The following is a 26,944-nucleotide window of genomic DNA, read 5'->3' on the forward strand; positions in this document are numbered from 1 at the left end:
TGAATCCAGCAATAAAGTCTGAGAAGGACGAAGTTCACCAGAGCTGGGCTGCAGAGGGCTGCTTTATTCCCCTGGTGAAGGGGCCTGGGCTGGACAGTTCACTCCACTTGCCCCCAGCCCCCCTCCCTGTGTGTCTGACTGCATCTCCCAAGTGGCAGAGAAGAGCAAACTTCAAGGGAATAATGTTGACTTAGTGACACGAAGGCTCTTAACTCCAGATGGAGAGCGCTTTTCCCCCTCCCTTAATGAAAGAAGTGTTTCCAAGGTCTACTCACCAGAGACATCTTTATTCAAGAACCATATGAGACACAAAACCACGTGACATAGTTCAGTTACCTCCAGAAGCAGACTTCAGAGTTGAAGAATATAAGACATGGCAAACTGTCTCATGAAACACGGAGCTCATGCGGGCTCTGCGCAGGGCCACACCCATCTGACTGGGAACTGCCTGAGCATGGATCTCAGGCGCAATGGCTTCCGGGAAGTCTATGTCCATTTACTTCAGCCGATCTCAACCTTCCTAGTGCTGTGACCCTTTAATACAGTGCCTCACGTTGATTCCCCAACCATAAAACTATTTCGTTGCTACTGCGTAACTGTAAGTTTGCTACTGTTATAAATCTAACGTAAATATTTGCTAGGAAAACTAATATGCAACCCCAGTGGGTTCGCGACCCACGAGTTGAGAACCACTTATATGTTTGCTCATTTATTTGTTGACTAATTTACATGCGTTCCTTCAACTTGTAGCTGGAAATATTACACTGTTTTGTTTTTTTTTTACAAGTCTGTTTGTGGTAATAACACAAAGAGGGTTAAGATACTTAAAATTAGCCTTTTGCTTGCTCAAAATACATTTTCTAAAAGCTGGCTTTTGAATACATATTATTTTATTTTAAAAAAAATGTGAGATTGACTCACTCTTTCTATATAATTATGTATGCTTTAATACATTTCATACATTTCCATGATGTTTCTCTGTCACTGTGGCTTAAAAATAAATATTTAGGCAACATTCACAGTTCACGGGCCAATGAGGCATTTCAAGCTATCCACAAGTTCAACGACCAGTAGACGACAACTAGAATCCAGCTATCATTCCAAATACAGTTAGCAGCCATCTAGAACTGATGTGGTGTTACTTGCAGGGAATGTGCAAAGGATGAGCCTGGAGAGACTAATTAAAGAGAAAAGAAGAGCTAGGAGTGTGTAGATCAGAGCTTCTTAAACTGTGCACTGAGAGCCCTACAGGTCTAGTAACTGAATGTGAGTTGTGAAAAACGTGGCAACAACGTAAGGTTTCTGAACACAGAATAAAAGAAAGAAAGAAAGAAAGAAAGAAAGAAAGAAAGAAAGAAAGAAAGAAAGAAGGAATAAAGAGAAGAAGAAGAGGAAATGAGGACTCAAAATCAAGGGCGTTTATGACAGTACTTGAGCAGCATGATGTCACTGCAGCCTTGGTTTTGACACAGGACATGCGTGTTTTGCACTGTGCATGCCATCATGCCACACAACACCAGTGAGCACTTCCTGTAAGCAGCTTCAGCTGGAAACCACTGTATGCTGTGGCTTGGGGTTGGTTTTACTGTACATGCGAAGTGTCCTGTTCTTAGGGAAAGATCCTAACCATTTAACTCCCCCCAAATAATGGCTTAGTATTCTCCTATATTCCTCAGTATGTATCAGGTAACATATCATTGCATTGCATTGTATTAGGCAGACGTCCATCTCACTAGTATATCAGTGTGCTTTCATCTTTTACAAGTGGTAAAAACATATGCATAAGACGACACTGTTTAAAAATAAATGGTGATTTGTCAGTAAACCTCTGACTTGTGTCACGTACCTATACTCCCACGTCACATAACAATTTCTAATGTGAAAGAGAGTCGCAAGGGACTGAAACTTGAGGAAGCTACCATCTATACGCTGCCCTTCAGTGGGCATCACATTCCTTTTACCATTGAGCATCTTGGTTCAAATGCTTGGCATCATGACCATCCTTAAAGGAAAATAGATGAAGCCAGCTTCAGATCCGATGCCTTATATTCGTATCCAAGTCAAAGTGAATTAGAGAAACTCTCACTAGCAAGTGCTGTCCAAATTTCGTCTCTGCTACCGGGATACACGTGCAAACTTGGTATCTACAGCCTGAGCGCTTTGCCAAACGGCAGTGCCAGGATTATTCAAGTCGCTTGACCCTCAGAACCAGCTCTCTGCATTTGGCTCACCCCATACGCTCTCTTTCATGGAGTCCTTCCCAGCCAACTCCTGTCACAGTGGTATTTTGACATATTGGGCAGGATGTCAGGACACAGGAGCGTCTTTTCCTTTCTTTGCCAATCCATGGTTTGATGCTTTAACAATATGCCACAGTCATAAATCATTCGAGGGGAGCTCAAGAGTTAGTAAGAGCGCTTGATTGGCAGGCATGGGGAACTGAATTTGAGGGTGCAGTAAAACCTAGGGCATGGCTGTAAGTACCCCACTGAAGACTGAGATGAGGGGATCCCCAAAGCTTCTGGCCAGGGAGCCTCACTGAAACAGTGAGCTTCAGACCCTGTCTCTGGGCAATAAGGGAGAAAGGAACAGTAAACACCGGAGGTCCTGCTCGGGTCTACACATGCAAGTTCACAGGCAACACACATGCCCACATACCATGCACACGCACTTTCATACCACATATACACCTACACACACACACACACACACACACACCGTTCCAGGATAGTCTTCATCATCCCCTTCCCAGTCCCTCCCTCATATCGCTTTCAAAAGCCAGCTACATCTTGGAAATACGTTCTGTTTTGTTTTGTTTTAATATGGAGCTTGATATTATCATCACCCTTGGCCAGTGACCGGCTTAATACAGGAAAACTTCATACAAATTTAAAATGAAGATCATTTTCTCAGTAACAAACTTTTAAATAAAACGACTGGAAGCGCTTGTGCTTTTACAGCTGGAAGGGATCTCGGTGATTACTCAGTCCCGCACCTTTGTTTAATAAAAGTTGCATGTGAATCCAGGAAAGGCCGCTGTCTCCTCTCTGCAGCATCTCAGCTCGAGCCTGCATCTCCCCAGTGCTCCGGTCTGAATAGAAACATCCCCTGCAGGCGTTATGTGTCTTAACACTTGGCCCCCAGGAGGTGGCGCTGTTCTGAAAAGTGATGGCATCTTGGAGTGGAGCCTTGCTGGAAGAAATGAGTCACTTGGGGCGGCCCTTGAGGAATGCTAACCCTGACCCACTTCCTGTTTGTTCCCTGCTCACAACTCTGGATGTAATTGTGACCAGCAGCCTCAAATTCTTGCCACCATGTCTTCCCCGCTGTGATGGACACTATCTCCTCAAATCCTAAGTCAAAGTAACCTCTTCATCCCTTCATTTGCTCCATGCCTGGTATTTGGTGACGGCAACATGAGAAGGAACTGAGATTCACAGGGTGACACCTCAAATTATCTGCTTTTAATCGTTAAACGGCGGCAACTTTGAAAGCGTCACTGGAACTCCCCGTATCTCACTCACTATTTCCACTCTTTTAAATGCATGATCTATATGTAGAGAAATATAAGTGTGTCGCACATGTATGTGCGCATTCATGCACAGCGCTGATGTGAAGGCCCTTTCAAAGTGAGGAGCAGTTTTGGAGTTATTTAGAAATGGAGTTTTTTCTCCACAGCAACAGCATGATCAAGAAAGGAAATAAATTGCCTTCAATCTTGAAAGCATCAAGAAGACTCTATCTCTTAACCTCCAAGAGCCTCATTTAATTACCTACAGTGATACCAACTCAATGGACCCCCTATCCCAATTAAGCAGCAGTGCGTGCTAATTATCATTAGACTTAATTGGTTTCCCAATTCAGCAACTTCCGTGATCAAGTCTGCCCCAGTTAAGTGGCATTTATTGAACCACCTGAATCTTGCTTAAACGAAACAAAAGAAGATTTCCCATCTCAAGTTCAGCAAATATAACCTACTTTCACCAAGTCACAGTATCCAGTTTCTAATTAATTTTGCAAAGCACAGAGCTAGGGGTGGAAATAGGAATCATAGTGTCGTCCAATTAGACTGAATATTTTAGTAAAATCAAATAAGGATAAGCAAAACCTTTCAAGCAGCAATCAGTAAAGGTGTGGTAATGAGCAAACATTTGGTAACATACTCCCTTTTCCTCCTCATATACATTTTTTGACCAAGATGTTATGATTTGCATGCGTTCTTGCTCTTGTAAGTGGGGAGGAGGGTTCAAGGGAGGGCTCTTTGGTAATAACACATATTCTGAAGAGTAGATATGTATGTAAAAAGGGAAAAATGTTCTTAGGTTCCAGAGAAAAGTATGTGCACAATAGTTCACTGTCTTAGGAAGCTGGGTATTGTGGCACATACCTGGATAGCCTGGGCAAAATAGTGAAATCCTGTTCCAAAAGGTGATAATTAAGTATCCTAGCTGACATTACATCAGTATAACACACAGCGATAAAATGGAGTAGTTGAGGAATGCTCAAGAGGAAACCTTGGTTAATCGGGTTCTATAGTGTATAGAGGTCTTCAAAGATCAGGACCGAGTGTATCAGTAAGGGCTTTCTGCGCTGGCCTTTGGTCTGAATAATGACGCGGAGACCTTTATATTTATTAAAAGCTTCAGGCGCTATAGCTAAACAGATACTCAGCTATTCTAACTCAACATTATTGACCTGGCCTACTCTCCAATACGTGGCCTATTACCTGCTATCTTACTCTCTCCTTGGCACCTCCTTCTTCATCCCTGTCCCAATGACAACTCCCCCTCCCTCTGCTCCCCACCTGAGACCCTCTTCCTGGGCATGGAAGTCCCACACTATCCTCTCCTGCCTAGCTACTGGCTGTTCGGCTCTTTATTTAGCCAATAAGAAGGTGATGGAGAACAATGTGTACAACATACTAAGACAGGAGACACTTCATAATAATAATGCCAAAGTCTGGACTGCAACCATATCTCTGGGTACATAAATCAGCACTTGAATACACAGTACACAAAAACATCCTCCAACAGGAAGGCTAGCTGTCCTTTTGGAATGCCCTGCTTATTTGTGGTAGAAAATGATAAGGTCACCCACCATGCTTTGAAGTTAAATGTTGTGTTTAGGGAGTAACTGGCCCAAGTCTGTACAGTGTGTAAACTGTGTCTCCACTTCTGAGTGGGCTTAGAGGACTCTGGTGGACATTTTGGGGGCATCAAAAAGGAAACTTATTATCCTGACATTCACAGTTTTCCTTAGTTCAAACCCCCCAACAATCGGATAAAAAGCAAAGGCAGTAAGACCTGGCAGAATTGGGGTACACCCTGCAGTCAGTTTTCAGATTGTTTTCCAGATGGTAAGGCCTGTCCCTCCATATCTAAGAAAGAGCCTTGTGGTCACAGTAGCCTTGGAGAAGGAGGCATATTCAGGAGCATAGAGACGCACCGTATAGCACAGTGTGCTTCAGAGGGGGCATCTCCTGGCTAGACTGGTGGCATGGTACACACTGCCTCAAGCAGGGCTCACATTGGCTAAGCACACACTTAGGAATTTAAAAACTGTCATGAGAATGAACATTTGGGAGATGAAGGATGGGGAGGGGGAAACTGGGCAGGTAGGAGGACTGACAGCATGGGAAATGGGCTGAGATAGAACACTCTAGCCCTCTATTTGATAAGGGTTTTCTCAACCTAAAATGGCTGATAAAATATGCATCAGGAAACCCAAAACTGGAGACTGCAGAAGTTGCTAACGGTTAAGAGGCCTTGCTGCTCTTCCAGAGGACCCACATTCCAAAAGCCCACCAATTGCTTACACAACTGAAGAACCAGTCTGCCTCCATGTTAGGTTTAAAAGCCACCTTATAGTAAAATCAAACATGGCTCATTCCTGTTTATGATTAAACATCTGTTTCTCAAGGATTGGGCCATGTCCAAAATGTAACCTCAACTATAAATGGATCTGTACTGCCTGTTCCAGGAACGGCGATTACATCTTTGTTTCAAAAAGTTAATAACCATTTTGCAACCCTACCTTTGTTTCAAAAGGATTGTTATGGCCGCCTTGCAATCATGCCTGTGTTTCAGGAGGTAGCTATGACTAACTTGTTATGCTTATGTTCTCCTCCTGAAACATCTCCTATTTTGACCACCAAGTGCCCCATTTGAATATCCTCTAGCCCTGAGCTACAAAAACCTTGTCTTCCTCACATTCGATGCTGATCCCTCAAACCCAGCCTTAGGAGAAGGCAGCTCGTGTACACAAATTTTTAAAAGCTTGCTTTAATCGGTTGCTTGTTGTATTTAATTTGGCCATGATGATTTGGGTAGGGGGTCTTTCTCCTCCCACCTTTGAGATTAATTCAACCTCCTGTAACTTCAGCTCCAGGGGATCTGACACCCCTTCCTGGCCTCCTTGGCCACCTGTACTCAAGTGCACAAAGACACACAAATAAAGCTAAATATTAATCTTTCCGTAAAGGAAACCCAAAGCTGGCAGTTGTCAGGAAGGTACAGTCTCAGAAGCAAAACAACAACCAACCAACCAAACAGACAAACAGACAGACAAACAGAAAACAGGTGTTTCTTGGAATTGTCCTTATTTTTCTAGCCATTTCTATGATATAATATTAAGGAAATGTTTTATATCACACGTGGAGAATAATAACAATGATGATAAATTATGATATGAATGCAATTGATCTCAACGTTATTTATATAGGCTGAAAATTCTTCAGGTTCTTCAAATTCTTGAGATCGTTAAAAGAAATTAGTATCACATAGAGGGGTTTCCGTTTAAGAAACTAGTGCAGAGTGTCTGAGCTGATGAAACTATTACTAGGGTAGAGAACATTGCAGGCATCACAAGACGCAGGAAGCAACTTCAGTCTCTAGAAGGCTATTTAGATAATTAAAATCAATGTTCCCTGTAATGTATAAAATTACCTCAAACACAATTTCTATATGTCTCCTTATAATTGAATTAAACTGCTTCTGCCTAAAGCAAATCTAAGAGTAGAATTGTTGAAGGTAGAGCTGGAAGGGCTTTTCAGTATCACAAACCACTCAGTTTACATTTAATTAGTTTTAATGATTTATTTATTTTTATGCTCGATCATTCATTCGTGTTTGTGTGTGTGTGTGTGTACCAGGTTTATGTGGGTGCCCACAAAGTAAGAAGAAGGCTTCAGATACCCTGTAGCTGGAATTACAGGCACTTGTGAGCCTTTCAAGATGTGTGCTGGGAACTGAACTTGGGACCTCTGGGAGAACAGCAAAGTCACTTAACTTTGGAAACACCTCTCCAGCCCCTCGTTTCATGTTTAAGAAAAGCGATCTTTAATCAGTACAACGTCTTGTCAGAAAATGAGGTATTGGCATGAGCCCTTCCTGTCACTCACACTGCAAGCATCTTACCTGGGATTTTCTGTCTGTTGGGCCCTTTCTTTTTTTCAGCATAGGAAAAGCTGGTTACCTGTCACTGTACTTTCTGATTCCTTCCTCACAAATCTTATAATCATTTTCACGCCCCGTTGTCTTCTGAGAGCAGGAAGGGAGGTTTCTTTCTAGACATAGTCAGGACCTGGGAAAACCAGGAGAATCACAGGCTAGCCCAAGTCTTGGAGAATGCTCAGGTGCTTCTCAGTGTATGTATGAGAGCATTTGTTTAGGACTCAGCTGTTTGAGAGGCTGGAGGAGCACAGAGACTGTGAATATTTCTGCTCAATCATAAGCTGATGAACAACAAAAGATTAAAAATCATAAAGATTGGTCAAAAATAGTACTAATTACAGTCATGTGTGTAAACTACTAAACTATTGGCCTGAATGGCGATGGAACAACACATATCATTAGATATGTGTCAGATTAATGTTGTTGCAAATTGTGTTTCATTCATTCTCATCAGCAATTATCAAACACCTGTTCTACACAAGACTGCTTGCTTTTGTTTCTTTCCATGCTGATGTCCAACCCTGCCCCTTACTGTCCCCCTACCTTCTTCCTTATCCCTTCTGATAGGAGACCCTTTCCTTACAACAGTTCTCTTGGTTACCTACAAACACTTACTTCCCATTTTTCTTACATAAACCACCCACATTTTGTCCAAATGCCCTCATGCCCTCCCCACCCGCCCCTCTATGCAGTCACAACCTTGAAGAAAGGAAAGTCTTATCCCCAATAAATTTTGATTTCCCTAAACAAACCATGGTTTGTTTCACTTTCTTATCGGAGATCTGTTTGGGAAGGACCCTAGGACTCAACTCAACCCAGTGAGGGTTAGGTAATACTGCAGCAATAGTTTCAGAAAAAGCTTTCTGTGCTATTGATACATGCCCAAAGGAAGATGTATTTTATGGGTGTTGCTGATGTTTTTTTTTAAACCACATTTTCCCTTTAATTTAAAATATGAGAATACAGTTTCTACACCTATACACAGTGAGCCTTTGGTTGCTCTGTGCTAAACTAGCATCTCTGAGAACAGGATAAAACAAGTGTGAACTTTCAGAACCGTCCAGAAGGCTTCCAAGTACTATACTGCCTGACAGTGTAACCCCCAACTTAGGATCTTATGTTATGTGAGCTAACACACGTTTCTTATTATTTCTATGGTTTCCAGTTAAGTTTCCTATCGCTTGTGTGTCCCATACATTCAATGACACTGTAACAAACCGTTTAAGGGAAAAAGAATAAAACCAAGCAAAATCTGACAGGTTGCTCTATCACTAACTATGTCGTTTTACTTTTCTAAAACATGAAATCCATAATCCATAGACATATATGCATACTACAGATAGAGACACACATGCACATATATACATATATGTGTGTGTATATACTGCAACCCCTATCGCAACTCCTTTGCCCCAAAGAAAATTTGCTTATGGTTACATCAAGGTGCCGAGTGATAGCAAAATTGAACAGATAGTGGAGGAAATGTAAGGAACAATGTCAGAAAAGATAGCACAAGCCATATTTATCTAGATTCATATTTGTAAAGGGCAGAATTTATCTTCTTTGACCACTGGACTAGAACTGAAAACCATCTCAAAGTTCAGAGTCTGGATGATCGTAAATCCGAAATCCAGAACAATATAAATTGGAAGAATGTTTCCTAAGGCATCTTTTAACACGGAGATATGTCCTTTGGGTTATGCAAAGGTAAAGCAAAATCGAAAGATGCGTTGAAGAACTGAGGGCCGTGTAAACAGAGCTAGTGCTGCACTTTAGCCTTTGTTAGTCATTTCTCCCAGCTGTGACAACAAAATGCTCAAGCAACTCAAAGGGGAAAATAAAGGAGAGAAGGGTTATTTAGATATATGGTTCATTTCGGTATTTCTGGTATATGGTTCATTTATTTATAAGGGTTTATTTCCTGGGCTTTGCTCTGTGGTCCCCCTGGTTCTGTAGTCTCTGTCGTTTCTGGGATGTTCACCACATCAGCATATCTTGGTAGAAGTGTGTGGAAAGGCAGAGGCGTTTGGTCCACGGTAGCTGGGAAATGGTGGAGTTGGGGGAGGGTGGTTGGGAAGAGGGTGGGACAGCCGAGGACAGAGGACGAACGTACCCTTCCTTCAAGGGCACCCGCCCCCAGCAGTGACTTAAATCATGCCATCAGACTCCACTTCCACCCCCGAATAACGCCAGCCAAGTCTGACTCCGCGCTTGCCTTCCTTCGTCAGTTAATACACTTCAGCCCTGAGCCTTCTCGGGGGGTTGGGGGGGGCAAGTCTGTAACACACATGTTTTCTGGGGCCGTTAATCTCCAGACTATAATATAAATCTGCAGCGATCAGGCTTTCTTCAGTTGGTTGGAAGCTCGCTGGTAAACCCATGTCTCAGGAACAGCTGAGGGAGAAGAGATGCGAGGGTGAATTCGAGGGTTGATGTTTCGAAAAGAGGAGGCGCGCGTGTGCCAGGCAGTAGGTCGGTGTCGGGAACGTGCGTGTTTTCTCAGAGTTTCCATTCCTATTTTTACCGTTCGACAACTCCTCCGAACCACACACATAGCTGGCTGATGTTAGACTCCGAGGTGAAATATTAAAAACGAAAATAATGCTTTTGCTTCAAATATTTGTGTTGGCTGCCTCCCAAGTTTTCTAGTTTGATGCGGTTTATTTTTAATGAAAAATGTATTGTCGTGGAGGGGATCACGGTGGCGGCTGCTGACGGAGGGTCTGCCAGGAGAGTCCGAGGAGCCTTGTCTAAGCGGCACCGTGCTGATTTACAAAGTGGCGATCAGATGTGTCCCCCACACCTGGAGAGGCTCAGCAGACAGAACCCGCAGGTGTCCCTCAAGTCGGCCTGCGGGCTGGCTCCAGGGAGTCTAGCCAGGACTCTTAGCTACTCTCTTCCACCAGGGCCTTCCCTACCTCCCTGGAGCCGGAGCGTGAGCGACTGTGGGTGGGTGGCTGAGGGCTCGGCCCTTACCCCTCCTGACTCCATTTCAGCATCTAAATAGTAGTCAGACACTTAAAATAACACCGAGACGTGTTCCAGCTTGCCTTGCCAGTCAAAAGGAAACGGGGGGAAAAATTCCGTTTTGAAACCCTGCATTTCAGATCCCCACGGGCTTTCTGATTTGTTAGCCTTGGCGGTTTAGAGGATTAAAAAGGTAGGAATATTGGGAAGAATAAAAGAAAAGCACACAGTCAACACAGCCAACGAAGCAGATCTAATAGACCACGGGGCCACAGAAGAAATGATCCCACCACCTGAGTGATCGTATTTATTATTCTTGTTTCACAATTAAACTTTTCAGAAGCGAATAATCATTTCCCAGACATTTTTCCTTTCTTTGCTATGCTAGTCACATCCCCAATCCTTTATCAACACTGCTCTGCATATGAATGGGCTGTAATTGAACTGTCGCATTCAGGAAGGTCAGTAACCTTTCATTAGGAAGAATGTGTCTTTCCTGATAAATTATAAAGTCTCTGAGGATTTGAAAGCACATTTTAAAAAAATTCTCTGTACTATACCTTGAGAATCAAAACCACGAATTCTTGATGGGATGGGCCAGGAGAGAGCAAAGGTTTCGTTGTCTGTCTCTTATTTTCTTTGGCGGGGGATTCTTTATCTGAAAGAATATTTCTCATTTATTTTGGGGGTTACTGTGCATATGAAGGTCAGAAGTTAGAGGACCACCTTAGGTCATGTTTCTCAGATACTATCCACTATCTACTTTTTTCTTTCTTTCTTCCTCTTTTTTTTTTTTTTTTATTTGAGACATTCTTATTCAGGAAGAATAAGAAAGCCCCAAAGGTGTTCCCAGATTCAAAGTGCACACCAAGACACCCAGCGTCTTTTAGATGGATTATAGGGATCAAAATCAAATCTTCAAGCTTTCGAGGAAGGCATTGTATCACCAGAGCTATCATCCTAATACATAGATGCCATTTCTTCAAATGTTGCTCCGTATAGTTTTTAAAAGTGAAATAATCAACATTATTTTTTCTCTTTAGAGTGCCTCTCCTTGTTCGTTAGAGAAAGAACCAAAGTCATTACTTGCCAATAATAGAACTCCCTGAGTTCTATCTGTTCTACTAACACCATCCCCTGACTTAAACAGTAACGAGCGGAAACAGTGTTCACTGCTACATGAGTGGTTCCGTGTGCTAAAGGTTCCCTGTAATTTGACATTCCTCTCTCTCTCTTGCTGTGTGTGTGTGTGTGTGTGTGTGTGAGAGAGAGAGAGAGAGAGAGAGAGAGAGAGAGAGAGAGAGAGAGGGGTTGTGTTAATGCAGATCTGCAGAGCAAAGTGCTGATGTGAGCTGAGAGGCGTCTTGGCCTTCCATTGTTTTAGACAGGGTCTCTTGATTTGCTTCTGGGGAATTCAAGCAAGCTGACCCAGGAACTGAGTCTCTACCTCCTATCTCGGGTTAGAACCAAGCACAGCCATTGCAGACGTGGGCTGCTCGGCCTGTGCTTACGTGAGTTCTGGGAATTTGCACTCAGGTCCTCCTGTTTATTCAACAAGCATTTTACCCACTGAGCCATCTTCGAAGGCCTCAGTTGGGGATTTTTTAAACAAAGCTCCCAACTCACTCAGCTAACACTAGCTCTCTGCTAGCTCGCCTTGGGCTTGAGTGAATTCTGGTTAAAAAAGTCCAGATAGGAACTAAAGAAACGGGCTGGGGGCGGGGGGGTTAAGGGCACTCCTCTTACAGAGGACAGTGGATCCCTTCCCACAAACCACACTGTGGCTCACAGCTACAGTTTTAGGGGACCTGACACTCTCTTCTAGCTTTTGCAGGCACTAGCTGTACACTTGATTTATACACATACATGCAGGCAAAATATCTACATAAAGCAAAGTAAATATTTCAAAACCACAAGTAGCATGCATCAATGTTAAAAAGCAGGAATATGAAAGGTTATTTGTCAGTTTGGACATTTCTTTTATTTGGTTTTGCCAGTACTAAATCATGTTTAGAGAATTCCTCTGGCATTGATGAAATTGAAAAGTACATGAACTGTTTAGCAAGACATTTGAAAGTACTTCAGTCGAAAGACATGAAGAGCTTGGCAGTTTCATACCTAGCACCTCAGTGTTTGCTTGATACGCTTAAGGCTTCAAGTCTTTAAAAACTTCCCCATTATCCAGACTGTGGACAAGGATCAGTGGAGAACACCTGTGCTTGGTGAGAACTTTGAGTTCTATGAAAGGGGCAAAAGGAAGCAAAATTATAGTCTGCAATGGTTTCATCTTCAAAAGATATGGTCATGCTTTGTAGCTTTGTGCTGTGGTGTGGCAGAATCATTGAAAGGATTTCTTGCTTGCTACTTGCTTGGTTGCTTTTTGAAGTGATGCCATGGGAACTGGGACTCATCTTAGGGTTCTTAGCCTCATTAGTAAAAGAGCTTAAGAATGAAGTCAAGGGGAAGGTCATGGATAATTGTATTAGAGCAATGGTTCTCAACCTGTAGGGAGCAACCCCTTTGGAGATTGAATAACCCTTTCACAGGGGTCACCTGACATTCTGCATATCAGATAGTTACATTATGATAGCAGTAGCAAAATGACAGTTATGAAGCAGCAATGCAAACAATTTTATGAGTGGAGGTCACCACATGAGGAATTGTATGAGGTCATAGTGTTCAAAAGGTTGAGAGCCACCATGTTAGAGTTAAAAGAAAACCCCAAGTCAGCAAAGCTGTAGATATCATCAGCTACACAGAGCAGCTCAGAGGTAGGAAGGGAAAGCCATGAGATAACTGTGTAGAGGTCCATCACAAGGTAGGGATGAGAAGCTTAGAGAAAGAGTAAGGAAGTACAAACCATAAGAAAATTTATACTTAGATTCTAACCAGCATCTAAAAGAAAGATATACATTATTGAAAAAGGGAAATATTTGTGTTTTTTTGAATCAGAATTCAGAAAATTAGACAAACCTGTCTGAACCTCATAGCTGCTCAGCTTGTAGGAAGAAGGGAATTCTGAAAAAGTATATATATATATATTGTCTCATTGAAGGAATAATCATTCCTCTAATCTCTTCAGCATAATCTAAGGTAACTCTGCCTTCCTAGGGGTAGTTCCTTGGCTCAACTGCAATGTTAGGTCTGCACCCAAGCCAGAGAGTCTATTCTCTTGACAAGAAGAAAGTTCACTCAATGGGCTTTTTAACTACTCTAACAAAAGTGGGCAACAAGGTTAATCAAGTTCTAACTATGAAAACGCAACTTTTACCACTTACCCCAAGAGTAGAGATGAGGTGATGGGAAATGTTCTTAATGCTATGGAAGAGTTGAAAAAGCAGCCAGAGAAGCTCAATAGAAAATACAGAACTTGGCTACTTCCCTTAGATCTGCAAGGAACATGGGCTTGCCAGGGCTTTGATGGCAAATTGCAGCTCCTGATGCATGCACATTGGGATATGCAGTTAAGAAACACAATTCCAAAAAAAAATCAAACCAATTATCCAGCTATGTTGGGGTTTGCATCCAAACAGCTCTGTTGAAAGCAGCTGGAATGTGGCTTCGACATGTCTGTCTGGTGACAGCTGAGAATCAGAAGGGATCATTCTGGTGGAAGCTGCAGCCACTGAGGAGACACAGTTGAGATTTTAGTAGGTGTGTTCCTTGGAGAGATTTTTGTTTCTCAGAAAAACCCTTAGAACTAGGAGCCAGCAAGATAAAGAGTAAAAGCACTTGTGGCCACACCTAATGACCCTATCTCAATCCCCCAAAACCACAGGGCAGGAGGAAGCAATTGACTACCCCAAGTTATCTGAATACATACCCACACACCCCTCACAAAATAAACAAACCCAAATAAAATAATTTTAAATAAACATAAATCTAAAACATGTTCCCTCTATTGTAGGTAAAGGACACATTCTTGGATGTATACAATATTCTACTTGAGTTTCTTATACGTGATTTTCTCTCCAGAAAGGTAATTCATCGGGTAATTCACCCTGATAATTCAGTGGTTTGGTTTATCTCACCACCTACTTACAAATCGTTTTCTGGATTACTTTCCATGAGCAGATGATAAAGCGTTTCCATGACACTGTGAAAGTGAAACACCATCTGGCCAATGAGCCTTGGACATAAGCTCAGAATGTCTCAGCCCTTGGATTGGAGAGTTCCTATCTTTTTATAGCTGTGTGTTAGTTGAGTTCATTGATGGCTATCCTATGTCTAATAGTTGTTTTTGAACTAGAATTTTACAGGACAAGCAAAAGGGCAGAGTGATGGCTCCAGGCTCAAAGAGGAGGAAAGGTCTGGCTTGAGTGGGGTGGAGTTCTCTGTACCTCTGATCCTCCTCCATCATTATAGCTTTATCGATTAAGTTATGATATCACAGTTGACCTCCTGTACCAAGCCACCTTATTTTGTGATAATCTTTCACACTGCACAAAGGAGAGCTCACAGAAGTGACTAGTAAGTACTTAGGCCCAAGTCAACTCTGTTCTTTATACCTGTCAGGCTAGGGCTTTGAGCATGGATCAAACAGTGAGTGCCACTTCTCTGTAGGCTCTAGGGCCTTGCTGACCACATAGACCAAAGGGAAGGAAACAAATTCCACATTGAATGAGAAGTTCTTTCACTCCACAGGTGTGAACAAGGAGGAACTATAGCCACAGGGTGGGTAGTGACATCCTGGGATACCATAACACCAACACTACAGGTGTACTGAGAGGAAGCAGGTGCCGACAGCTACACTACCTGTTCATAACCTGCTCCTACCGCAGAAGCTTGAGCCGTGTGGTGCCAGGAGGGGGACAAGAAAAATGGGCGCTGGAGGTTCTCAGCCTGTGGTTCAGGCAACCCTGAAACTCATCTTACACTTTGAAGTCTTCTCCTAGAGGGTAGCAATGCCTCCAGCAGGCAGGCCTGCCTGAGCTGCAATTCCATCACCTGCTGCAGGAACTATCCACTACGGTGTCCTCTTTAAATAGACTGAGCCCACTGGCCAGTTCAGGTAGCTGCTGGTAGTGCTGGTTACTTCTCACATTTCCAGTTTCAATAATGAATGCAACATTTAAAGTCTATGTAGATGAGACTGTCATGTTACACAGTCCAGTGACTCTCCTATCTCAGCGTCTAAAATGCTGGGACTACAGGAAGCTGCCGTCACTTCCAGCTTGTCGAAATGGAAGACAGCACAGCCTATGTTTGTAAGTCCTTCCTTTACTTCAAAGGGCTTCCTTGCCTGTCAAAAGCCTGGCAGCATAAATGATCTCTAAACAAATCTGGGTTGCTAAACAAAATATCTTACTATTGCTGTCTTCTGTTTTTGCTCTCTGTGTCTCTTTCCTCTTTGTAAACAAGGGAGTACATGAAAATATTCAAATTTACACATAGAATATTTATAATTGGTCAGTTGAGAAATATTAGAATTACATTATAACTTTCTAAATGAATCTATGTTAGAATTTCAGATGTCATAAACAAACATTGATTTTCTTTCCTTTTTCTTTTGAAAAGAGATACATTTCTTGTAGCTACGTCAATCACAGAATTTATTTGACCATATATTTCACACACAAACCAACTCCAATGGTGGCAGCATTCATAATTCATGAAAAAGGCCTGGCTGCCAAAGACAGGTATAGGGGAGCCCCCTCTAAATGCTTGTGTGAACACCCTCCAACATTCAAAGAGCTGCTCACGAGTCTCCACTGGGTCCTGGCAGCCAGCCCTTCCTACCTCCTTCCCATTCTGCACTGCCTCATGTTTACACAGAGGGAGTGAAGCTGTTGCAGTGTTAATACAGCATAATTTATAAGCTGAGAAGAGAACTCAGCATGCATTCCCTTTAACAGGGAAACAGACGTACTTTCAGAAGCAACTGAAGGGTGGAGACGTTTCTTGGAAACCAAGGTAACTGCTGAGCGCCCACATCCTTTCTGCCCCACAGGATCTGCTTCGCAGAGGTTGGCAGGACCCTCCTGGGAAAGACAGCTCTGACAACTCTCCTCCCTGAATAATAGAAGGACGATTGCAAGTTGCTGAGGCTGTTATTTCTAAAGCTCTTAACACGTTCTTTGCTTCTCTAGCCTGGGAAGGGCTCTGAAATCAGAGGGTTCCCTTCCAGGAAAGAGCCACAGCATAGAAACGGTGAAATCGGAGTCCAGAGATACTGTGGTGGTAGAGGCTAGACGGAGGCCCTCTGGTTCCACTCCTTTGGGGTTGGTAAAAGATTCCTGTGCACCGATTTAGCCCATCTAATATAGCCACTGCGACTACTCACTGAACACAGTCTTCTCCATGAATCATTTATATCTCCGGGATCCCCAGTGGTAAGACAGCTCAGGACATTAGTTAAACTGTTGAATGCACCTCGACCTTGTAGGTCCCATCCTGAAGGTGATGAGTAGACAGGCCTCCCCAAAATTTAGGCTCCCAGTTAGGCGTTTTGGAGTCCCGCATCCATTTAATCCATCCTCCTAAGGACAGGACAGGTGATGCTCTTTAGAGCCGCTTCCCTCAGATCTTCTCGGAAGGCCTGATAACTAACTGGCTTGTGTAAATGTTGTGCTCGAACCAGACTTCAAACAACGGCATCAGCATTTCTACTGTATTTAGATGCCTGAGACAAACGGTGGCACTCACCCTCCTACTCTCCTGTCCCTGGAGTCCTTTTCTGCCATCTTAAAGCCCCAAGGTTTTATCTAGCCCTGTTGCTAAGCATCTGAATAACAACTAAACATCAGCTCTCATCCACTATAGAGCCCCAGATTCCCCCCTTGAGACACAGTGCTCAGAAGGGGACCCTGTCAATTATGCTGATTATCCAGCTAATCCCTGTCATTAGGATAAAGCACTCTGGTATCCAGGCTGGTGAGGGTAAGGAAGATACCCTAGAGAAAATCCAAAAAGGAGGACTATGATAACCACTCCCATGTCACATTCCAGCACACAGACCTCAGCCTCCACAGGTAGACTTGACCTTGGTCTTTGAGATCCAGATAGACTTCAGAAAAGCACACCTTGGGACCCTCATGGCAGCTGGCTTAGTGCTACTCAGGGACTTCTCTATCTGGTACTCCATGGCTCCATGGCTCAACCACTCCGAAGCCTTCCTTTTCACACTCAGTCTCTCCCAGTCCTACAACAATTTAACATTCAGAGAGACAGAAGCTCTCCATCCATTTCCAGGCCCTCAATGCTTTATCGGCAGTCATTCATCTGATGATCACTAACTGTTATTATTTTACAGTGCAAGACCCGGATGGAGAAATAAAGTTTTCTCTTTGGCTTTCTGTTGGTGGGGAAATGAGAGAGGTGTTCACACAGACTGAGCGGCTAAGGATGTACACATGGGTTCACTCAGCATAGCATTGTTGAAAGATAAAACGATCCCAAACTTGCCCAGACGAATACGGAAGTCCCAGATTGTGGTGGTGTTTCTCTTTCCTTCCAGCATCGGCATTTAATACTTGCTAAATCCCAACTCAGCTTTCCTTTCACCAGGAAGCTTGTTGATTAAACCATGATAAGCATGAAGTTATTTTACTACGTGCATCTCACATTGACCTCAGACATTTATAAAATGTAAGTTACCAAAATAATGTGTGTGTGTGTGTGTGTGTGTGTGTGTGAAAACACTATTTCTCAGAATACATCATGTGGAATTATGACAACCACTCTCTTTCCTCTGTCCTCCTTCAGAAGAGATAGAAGGGAACATGACGCAAATTCAGAGGATGTGTAAAATCAGACCACTGCAGAACATCTGTGGTTGAGTCAAGCAGATCTTATTAAACCCCAAACAAAGCAGGCAAATGCAGCACAGACCAGCCATGAACTGTCAGTAATTCAGTTCCTCCTCTCTTGATCCCAAGCCCTGTGATCCTTGGCACTGTTCTTCTGAATTTGCCCTTCAGTGGACAAGGACACACTGACAGCTCATGGGGGAGGCTGCTGCCATTGCTTGTTCCTGGTCGCCTCGGCCTGCCTTGCTTGTCCTACTCTGATATTCATGACCACAGTGTCCTATGAAGTCACCATACTTTGTATGTTTTTAAAACTACCAGCTGGCAAGTCCACAGGCTTTCATCTAAAATACTGGCAACCACAGGGGGTTGGGGGGAAACTGTAAGGTGACACTTCAGGTACATGATAGAGGAAGTTTAATAATAAAGAAACTTTTAGAAAATGTTCCAGCCCTCCAGAGAAGTGAACTAAATTTGACAACCCCCCCCCTTTTATGGTTCTCAAAAAGCCAAGATACATAAATGTGATGGTTAAAACTTTGAAATGTCAGGTTTTATCTAAAAGAATTCTAAGTGTACTTAACATTATTAACCAAGCCGTGAGGATGAAGGATTAGGGCAGCATTGGGACAGGCAAAAGCACGCTGCAACTCTGCACATCTTTTCTTTCAAGAGGCAGATTGGAGGTTCTCATTCTCTCATCATATAGTTTTTTTTTAATGTTTAGTTGACCTTTGTAAAGGTCCAGATGACTCTTTAGACATATATGTATCTGTATATACACATGTATGTATATATTCATGCATACAAACACACACACGTGAATGTTTATTTGGGGGTTGGGGAAGACCGAATATAAATTGCTAATTAAGATAGTCACACGGTGTGAATTTTCAATGTCTTGAGCATGAGGAATACACTGTGGTTATGAAGGGACATGTCCTTGGTGACGAGGAGCTACTAAGGTATCAACAAAGGAAGAACCGATGGGTGATGGGTGTGCGAGCAGCTTGCAAATGGTCGAACACGTGAGATAAGGGATAAACATATGGCAAATAGAAGACAGGGAGCTGATGTTAGTCATGAGATGAGAAATACAAAGGCAAGATGACAAAACACTGGTAACGGGTGATTCTAAGTGACAGTGTAATGTTGGGTCCGTCCCATCTCTACTTAAAAGGTTTACAGATTTTGTGTGTGAAAAGGTGAAACTTAGATGATGAGTTATTGAAGAGGTAGTGTGATGAATAGAGATTAAAACTCAAAATATATCAAGGACCACTCATGCTGGTCAGGGGCTCATGAAAAAGTTTATTAACCTGGGTTAATCTTAGTGCAATGTCCAATATCAAGAACTGTGTTTCCTCTTTTAGAGACAAGACTACAGTCCAGACATGGCATACAAGGAATGCCTTCTTACTCTTACTCCTGTTCTGTTGGGGTCAAAGCCCCTTTCCACTTCCAGTGATCAGAAACCTGGCACAGATACAACCTCAAGTTCTTGACCCAACAGTGGAATCTAAGGGGCAGACTGTATTGACAGATTTGTGTCAGCTAGCCTAGTAACAGCGTTCTCTCTCTCTCTCTCTCTCTCTCTCTCTCTCTCTCTCTCTTTCTCTCTCTCTTTATTAAGGTCAACAAAGACTCCAGTATCTATTGGCCAGAAGTAAGGAAAACACAAGGATAAGAAAGAAAAGTACGTTAGCAGTAGCCATCTCAAAGCTGACAGGTGAGTCTTCAAACAAGGTGGACGAACTAGAGAGGAGCATGTAAGTATTTAACACCAATTGTATTTGACATGGGAGTCTTCAGAACGGAGGTCCCAAAGAAATGGATGAATTTAACTATTTTGTGCTAGGTTTGGTAGAGAAGTAGAGGCTTACGAGGAAGTTTGTTAGGACAAAGAGGGGATGGTGCAGTGGTGTAAGGTCAGAGGCTTGTCGGGGTCTTTACAGGGGATGGAAATGGAAGGTAGCTCTCCAGTGCGAGTCTTAGGCTCTGCTTTGCGGGAGAAGGGCCAGGGGAAGCAGAGCGTGTTCCTCCCATTGCTGTCGTTTTCTCAAATGTCAAGGGTTATATCCTAAGCTCCACTTAGGGATACGTGAACGCAGTATAGCACACAATCTTCTACAGAAGCAGCCGCAGTGTGCACGAAGTGATGAAGGGATAAACACTTCTGTTTGTAATACATGCAATGGGATATTAGCAGGCTTAAGAGGAAGGGGATACTCCGGAGAGATACCTCTGTGGGTAAAACGCTTGCCAGGCGAGTAGGTACACTTGTCTCTTATATTCAGCACCTATACAGAAGACAAGCATGGTGACTGGGTGCTCAGAACTCCCACTGCTGGGGGCAGGGGGCAGAGGCTAGGATGTGACTGGTTCTTGTGAGTCAGGTGGTCAGGCTGGCTCAGTGTGGTTCAGCGAGAGACACTGTTTCAACATATAGAGAGAAGAAAGCCTCCAGCATCTGCCTCTGGCCTACATCTGTTTGGCCATGAATGTGCACACAAGAAAATGCCTCTCCCTCTCTCTACATACATACACACACAAAAAGAAGGGAATTCTGATCTGATGCATTTTGGAGGCCTTGTGCTGCCTAAATAATGAGCCAGTCATAAATGTACAAATCACTTCTTGATCCCACTTATAAGACTTTTTACATATATGAGTCCAGAGAGAATCCAGAAATGGTTGCCAAGGGCAGAAGGAGACAATTGCTAGCTAGCTGGCCCCTGGTTTCAGTGTGAGGTGAAGGGGTTGTTCAGAACACAGAAGGTGATGGCAGTGCTGAACATCAGGGATGGGCCCGAGGCCTCTTAAAATGGCCGAAGTGGGACCCTGCACATGATGTACTTTATCACAATAAGAAGAAGAAAGACAGTGTGTAGAAAAGAGAGGCAAGGAGAGAGAGAAAGATAGGGAAGGGAGGGAGAGGAGGGAGAAGTGAGAGAGTGGGAGGGAAAAGGGAGAGAGAAGAGGAGGGGGAAGGAAGAAAGGACCAAGGGAAAGAGGAAGGACAGGTGAGAGTAAAGAAAGGGAAGGAGAGTGAAGAAAAGGAGGGAGATAGGGAGAGGAAGGAAGGAAAGAAGGAAGAGAGAAAAAAGACTGGGGCAGCATGAGCAGAGAGAGCCTAAATACTTCGGTGGTTGAGGGGCTGAAGCCCCCTTACAATACAGAGAGGCGTCAGAGCAGTGTAAACAGCAGCTCCTTGGAGGGTTTCTCACAACCCAGGGTGGCAGGAGAGCCAGGAGGGACCATGTAACGCTCTGGGAAGCCTGCCTTGGGACCCCAAGCCCTCCTACTTAACCAGCAGTTGCAGCGCTGCCCAAGAGTGTGTGTGGGGGGGGGGGAGGACTGATTTCCCGGTGGCTTGTGCTTCTGTAATACCTTGTTAGAGCTTGCGATCAACAGGGCTGGGATGAAAGAATTCTGGCTTCAGATCAGAAACATCAGGCTTTAAATTAAATCAGCGCCCTGCTGGGAGCCACTTACTCCCTTTCTTCCCCACAGCCAGGGAAACAATTCAGAGGTTTCTCCGCGTGCTTAGCAGCGGGGATGACCTTCAGTCTCCCCCACTTAAAATCGATTCAAGATGATCGCACTGGCTTAAATAAAAGTCTCCATCTAGTCCTCCACGTCTCTCCCTTTTCCAGTACCCGGGCTCTGGCCGGCTTCTTTTTGTGACTCTGTCCCTCGCACACAGGCACCCTTTCACGGCTCTCTTTCTCATATATGCTCATAGGAGATGCTGTGTGCACCTCCAGACGCCCGGCCTTCACCACCTGCCTCGGCTGACAGCTCAGCGTTTCCACCTCCCAGCTCCCCCTTCTCCCCCACTGCCTATCAGCTAGCCAGATGGCCACTCCCCGGTCTCCCAGCATGAGTTTGACTGACAGGAGCCTTTGATAAACCTTGGAAAGAGGAAGTCATCTCTGGGTCACTGTGGCTGCTTGGCCTTTAACACCCCACACAGACCACCATTATCTGTGGAATAGGAGACAAAGGAAATTAGCCCTGCTTCTCCATCATCCTCACTGTTTCCAGGCTGACTTAACGCACAAGGCAACAAGATGCCCTTCATTTTCCTCCAAAAGGTACAAATGTCAGCTGTTCAGAAATGCAAACAGGAGGTTTCTCTATGCTAATGGATGACAGTCTTTGTTCTGTAGAAGGCACGTTTTAGTCCTCTGCCAACCAGGAAGGGACTAACAGGCTCCTGTAATAACTTCCTTACCTCCACATCCTTGGGAGCCACTGATGAGAGCTCTTAAGCCTTCAGGGCAAAAGGAGGCTGGCTTCTGTTTCAATCTTTAAGAGCAGCTAGTCAAAGAATCTGCAGAGAAAACTGACTGGAGATCTTGACAATTTAACCATAAAGCTGAGAAAGAAGGTAAGAAAGCCATGTGCCCTTTCTTTTCCAAAATAGAGTTCTTCCAGAAACTGAACCTTTAAATGAGCTTGATTTCCTGTGGCCACCCTAGACTGAGCACTGGAAAGCACTGGAAGAGGCTGTGGCATGAGACAGACATGTTCACATGTGTGTTCATCCACGCATGTGCCTGTGTTTGTTTGTCTGTTTTAATTAGTGAGCACCTGGTTTGGAAGGAATTTGTTTTCCAACAATGCCACGCAGTTAGAATATTAGGAAGCAAAGTAAATTCTCCTTACGTGACACTCTAAAATTCTAAGACGGCAAAGTTCTTTTCATTCATCTGGGCTACAGTGCTTTCAAACTACAAGTGCTACAAATACCAAGAGCCATGAAAGAGCAAGTATTGGAGAAATGGTGACAATTCCTTCAGAGAGGGACTCAATCAATACAGGCATCAGGGGCTGATGCCACACTTCCAAGTGGTACCCAGTGCAGAAAAGGAAACAGGAGTGGAATCAGGCCTCACTGTTCACGGGGGTTGGGGGTGGGAGGGTGGGGGTACAAGAAAGCTGGCTTAAATAAAAGGCTCCATCTAGTCCTTCACGTCTCTCCCTTTTCCAGTACCTGGGCTCTGCCCAGCTTCCTCTATTTGTGACTCTGTCCCTCTGTAGGAAAAACCTCATGGAAATCGGCAATCCTGTAAAACTAAGATCAAAAGGAGGTAGGAATCAAATTGTTCAGTGAGAAATTCACATTTCCCCCCTATATTCACTGTGGTTTGAATGAGGCTCATCTATTTGAATACTTGGTACCCAGTGGGTAGAACTGTTTGGGAAGGATTGTATAACTGGGGATATGCACTAAGGTTTCAAAAGCCCATGACACTCCCGATTAGCTCTCATGTTTGTGCGTCATGAAGCAAGCTTCAACCACTACTCCAGAGCCATGGACTCACCCTCCGAAACTATAAGCCGTCGACAAGCTGCTTCTTCTCTACGTTACTGTGGTGCTGTATCTTAAAACGGCTAAGACATTAAAGGACTCTGGCTCCACACAGACCCTGCTAACTGGGTTGCTTACGCAATAGAAATGCCATACTTAATAATGCCCTAATGCCCTTGGTTTCCTTGGCTTCTCCTGAGGCCTCCTTGGCTTATGGAGAGCGACCTTCTCCATCTGTCCGCACATGCCTTCTTCTCTAGGCGTGAATATCTCTGGCATCTCTCTCATTAGGACAGCAGTCGTACTGAACATGCCTCCAACTTCACAACCCCTTCAGCCACGACCATGGTGGTAGAGTAGTCTTTGAGGCATGTTAAGGAAAACATACTTCCGGTAAACAAAAGAATGGAATTAATCTCCAAGTGAAAACATGCCATTGCCTCTTCCCTTAAAAGATAATTCACTTGGAGGTGTCATTTTCCTGACTAGCGGACTGCACAGGAAGGCAAATTCATCTCAAGATATGCTTAGGAGAGAGGGAGAATAATGACCCTTTAATGAGATAGCGTACTTTTGCCTTGCAGAACCTCCGCCCTCGGTGCTGTTGCTCTGAGAGCAGCGGGCTTTCATTGCTGTAAGCCTGTGCCCTTTCTTGAATAACTCAGAAAAACATGACTGTCTCTTTCTTTGTTCTATTTCTTCTCCAAGTATTCTTTCCCTAACACTTTGGCTTCAGTCTTTCCCTAAAGCATCTCCGTTTTCCACGTGTCTGACCACGATGCCAACTTAAGTCAAAGGAAGTGGCTTTTTCTCCTTCTCAGCATTCACTGGCTCATTTAATTTGGATGTTTGGTGCCCAGTTGGTGGAAATGAGTGGGAAGGAGTAAGAGGTATAACCTTGTTGGAGAATTTGTGTCTTTACTTAAGGTTTCAAAAGCCAACTCCGTTACCACTTTGTGATCTCTCTCTCTCTCTCTCTCTCTCTCATGCTTGTGAATCAAGATATAAGTTCTCTGCTACTGCTCCAGCACCATGCTTGCCTGCCTGCTGCCATGTTCCCTGCCATGATGATCATGGACTCTAGAACTGTAGGCCCCAAATTAAATGTCTCCTTTTCTCCTTAGTCACCTTACTCGCGGTGTTTTGTCACAATAATATAAAAGTAACTAAGTCCCTTGGAAAGCAATGGGTAAAAGGGAAAGGGCTTGGCTTGATCTAGGCTGCAAGAGGCACAGGCTGCAGTTGAATGTTAGGGAAAGTCAGGGGAACCTGATAACTGACCAGCGATGCTGAGCAGGAGACATCTAGGCTGCAAGAGGCACAGGCTGCAGTTGAATGTTAGGGAAAGTCAGGGGAACCTGATAACTGACCAGCGATGCTGAGCAGGAGACAACAGTGAGACAAGTGTAAAACTGAGCTCAAAGCCAAGTAGAAGACACTGAACTGATTTTGACAATTGGTGGTTGGCTTATGCCACGGGCTGAACTGCATCCCCTAAAGCTCTAATTCCCAGTCCCTGAGAAGGCGACTTCATTTGGAGACAGAACCTCCGAAGACGCAATTAAGCTAAAATCAGTTCATTATGCTGGGCCTTAATCCAATGTGACTGATATTCTCACAAGAAGAGATGAGGAAACAGACACACACAGGGAAACCACAAGAAGATGCAGGCCGAAGGCTGCCTAAACATAATACTGCCTACATTTTGATGATGGGTTTCTACTTGTGATACTATAAAGAAATAAATTTTTGTGGGAGAAGCCATGCAATCTGATGGACTTTGTGGTGGGAAGAGCCCCACAGTGTGCAAGTGAAGACTTTAAAAATGACATATTTGTTTGTTTGTTTTTCAGCTTATTTATTTACTGTAGATGTGTGCACCTCAGTGAGCTCATGTGCACCGTGTGCATGAAGGAATCTGTGGAGGATAGAAGAGGGTGTCAGGTCCCCTGGGTCTGGAATTACAGATGGTGACGAACTTTCTGATGTGGCTGCTGGGAACTGAACTCAGATCCTCTGGAAGAGTAGCAAGTGCTGTTAAGTACTGAGCCATCTTTCTACCTCCATGATCCTTAAGAAGAGGCTAGAGGAAGTTTGGGGCGAGATCTTATCATATCTTCAATTGTGGTTTTTATTTCCTGACCACAGCTTCCTTCTCAGCTGGCTCAAAAAGCTTGTTGTGTTGAGGATTGTCCCTGTGACTGTCATGTGACTGATGCTTAATGCCATTGAAACAAATGGTCTGCCTTTGCCACGATTGGCTTACGTAATCACAGAATTCAAGAATGCAGCATGGCCTACCCTATTTCAATGTGTGGCGTGGCTTTATTTGGGTCAGTTTAAGTACTTTTGTAGCAATCCTGTGGTCAAAGGGAAGGCTATCACTAGTTAGCCCAGAGTGACCTTCAATTCATGGTGATCCTCCTGTGTCTGTCTTCCCAGGGCCTGGCTTGCAGGCATTAGCCAGGCTGCTCAACCAAAGCAATGCCATTTTTTTTTTTAATGTTGACCAGGCCAATGATATGGTTCAGTGGGCAGGGACTCTTGATGCTAAGCCTGACAACCTGAACTTGATCCTGGAGGCTCACATGGTAGGAAAAGAGAACAGACCCACACACATCACATTATCCCCTGACAACCACACTTGTGCAGTGGCATGCACATGTACAAATAAACAAATGATGGCTAGATGGGTGAATAGGTAGACATGGCCACAGATAACACTATAGATACCTAGATAAAAAGGCGGTTGTTCCAGTTCTAGGGTGTAGAACTTAGATCCTTTGAAATTCATTATATAAAACAATGAAGAAATGTTTAAGGAATTAATGCATCATGGTACAACATGGAAATTTAAAGCCTTTCTGGAGCAGTTGTTAACCCCAACCATAAATCCTCCTGTACAACATGTCACCCGCCTACTAATTAAATCCCTTTGCTGATCAGACATGCATCTTCACGAGACTGCCTTTCGTGTGCCTGTCAGTAGCTGATAGCAGTTTAGACTGGTTGGTAATTTACTTTTCCCTGAATGCTCCCCACCTTATCCATGACCACCTTACCCTTGTCTCTGAGCCAAGCTCAGAAAGGCAATGTTCTTTCCAAGCACTGATTTTTGCCTCCTTTCCTTCCTGTCTGTTGGACTTGAGAGCTGACTTTCCAGTGAAACATGTAATATAAAAGCAGACAGAATATGAAACCTGTTCCAGAGAAGTGGGAAGGGGAGGAGGAGAGGGGAGAGGAAGGGCCACGGGCAGAAACCCAGTTTCTACTTTTCTGTGTAGTTAGTCCCTAACCTTACTTCCTCTGCCTTTCTCATGGTTTGGTTACTTGAACCATAAGCCCTTCTTGCTTGTAGCAAACAATGGAAAAAATATTAATGTAACATGCAAACACAAAATTTGGAGAAGGAACAAATATAATTTAACCTCCTCAACGCATTTCTTAAAATTGTAGCAAGC

This window comes from Meriones unguiculatus, chromosome 19, assembly GCF_030254825.1.
Source record: "Meriones unguiculatus strain TT.TT164.6M chromosome 19, Bangor_MerUng_6.1, whole genome shotgun sequence".
NCBI lineage: Eukaryota > Metazoa > Chordata > Mammalia > Rodentia > Muridae > Meriones > Meriones unguiculatus.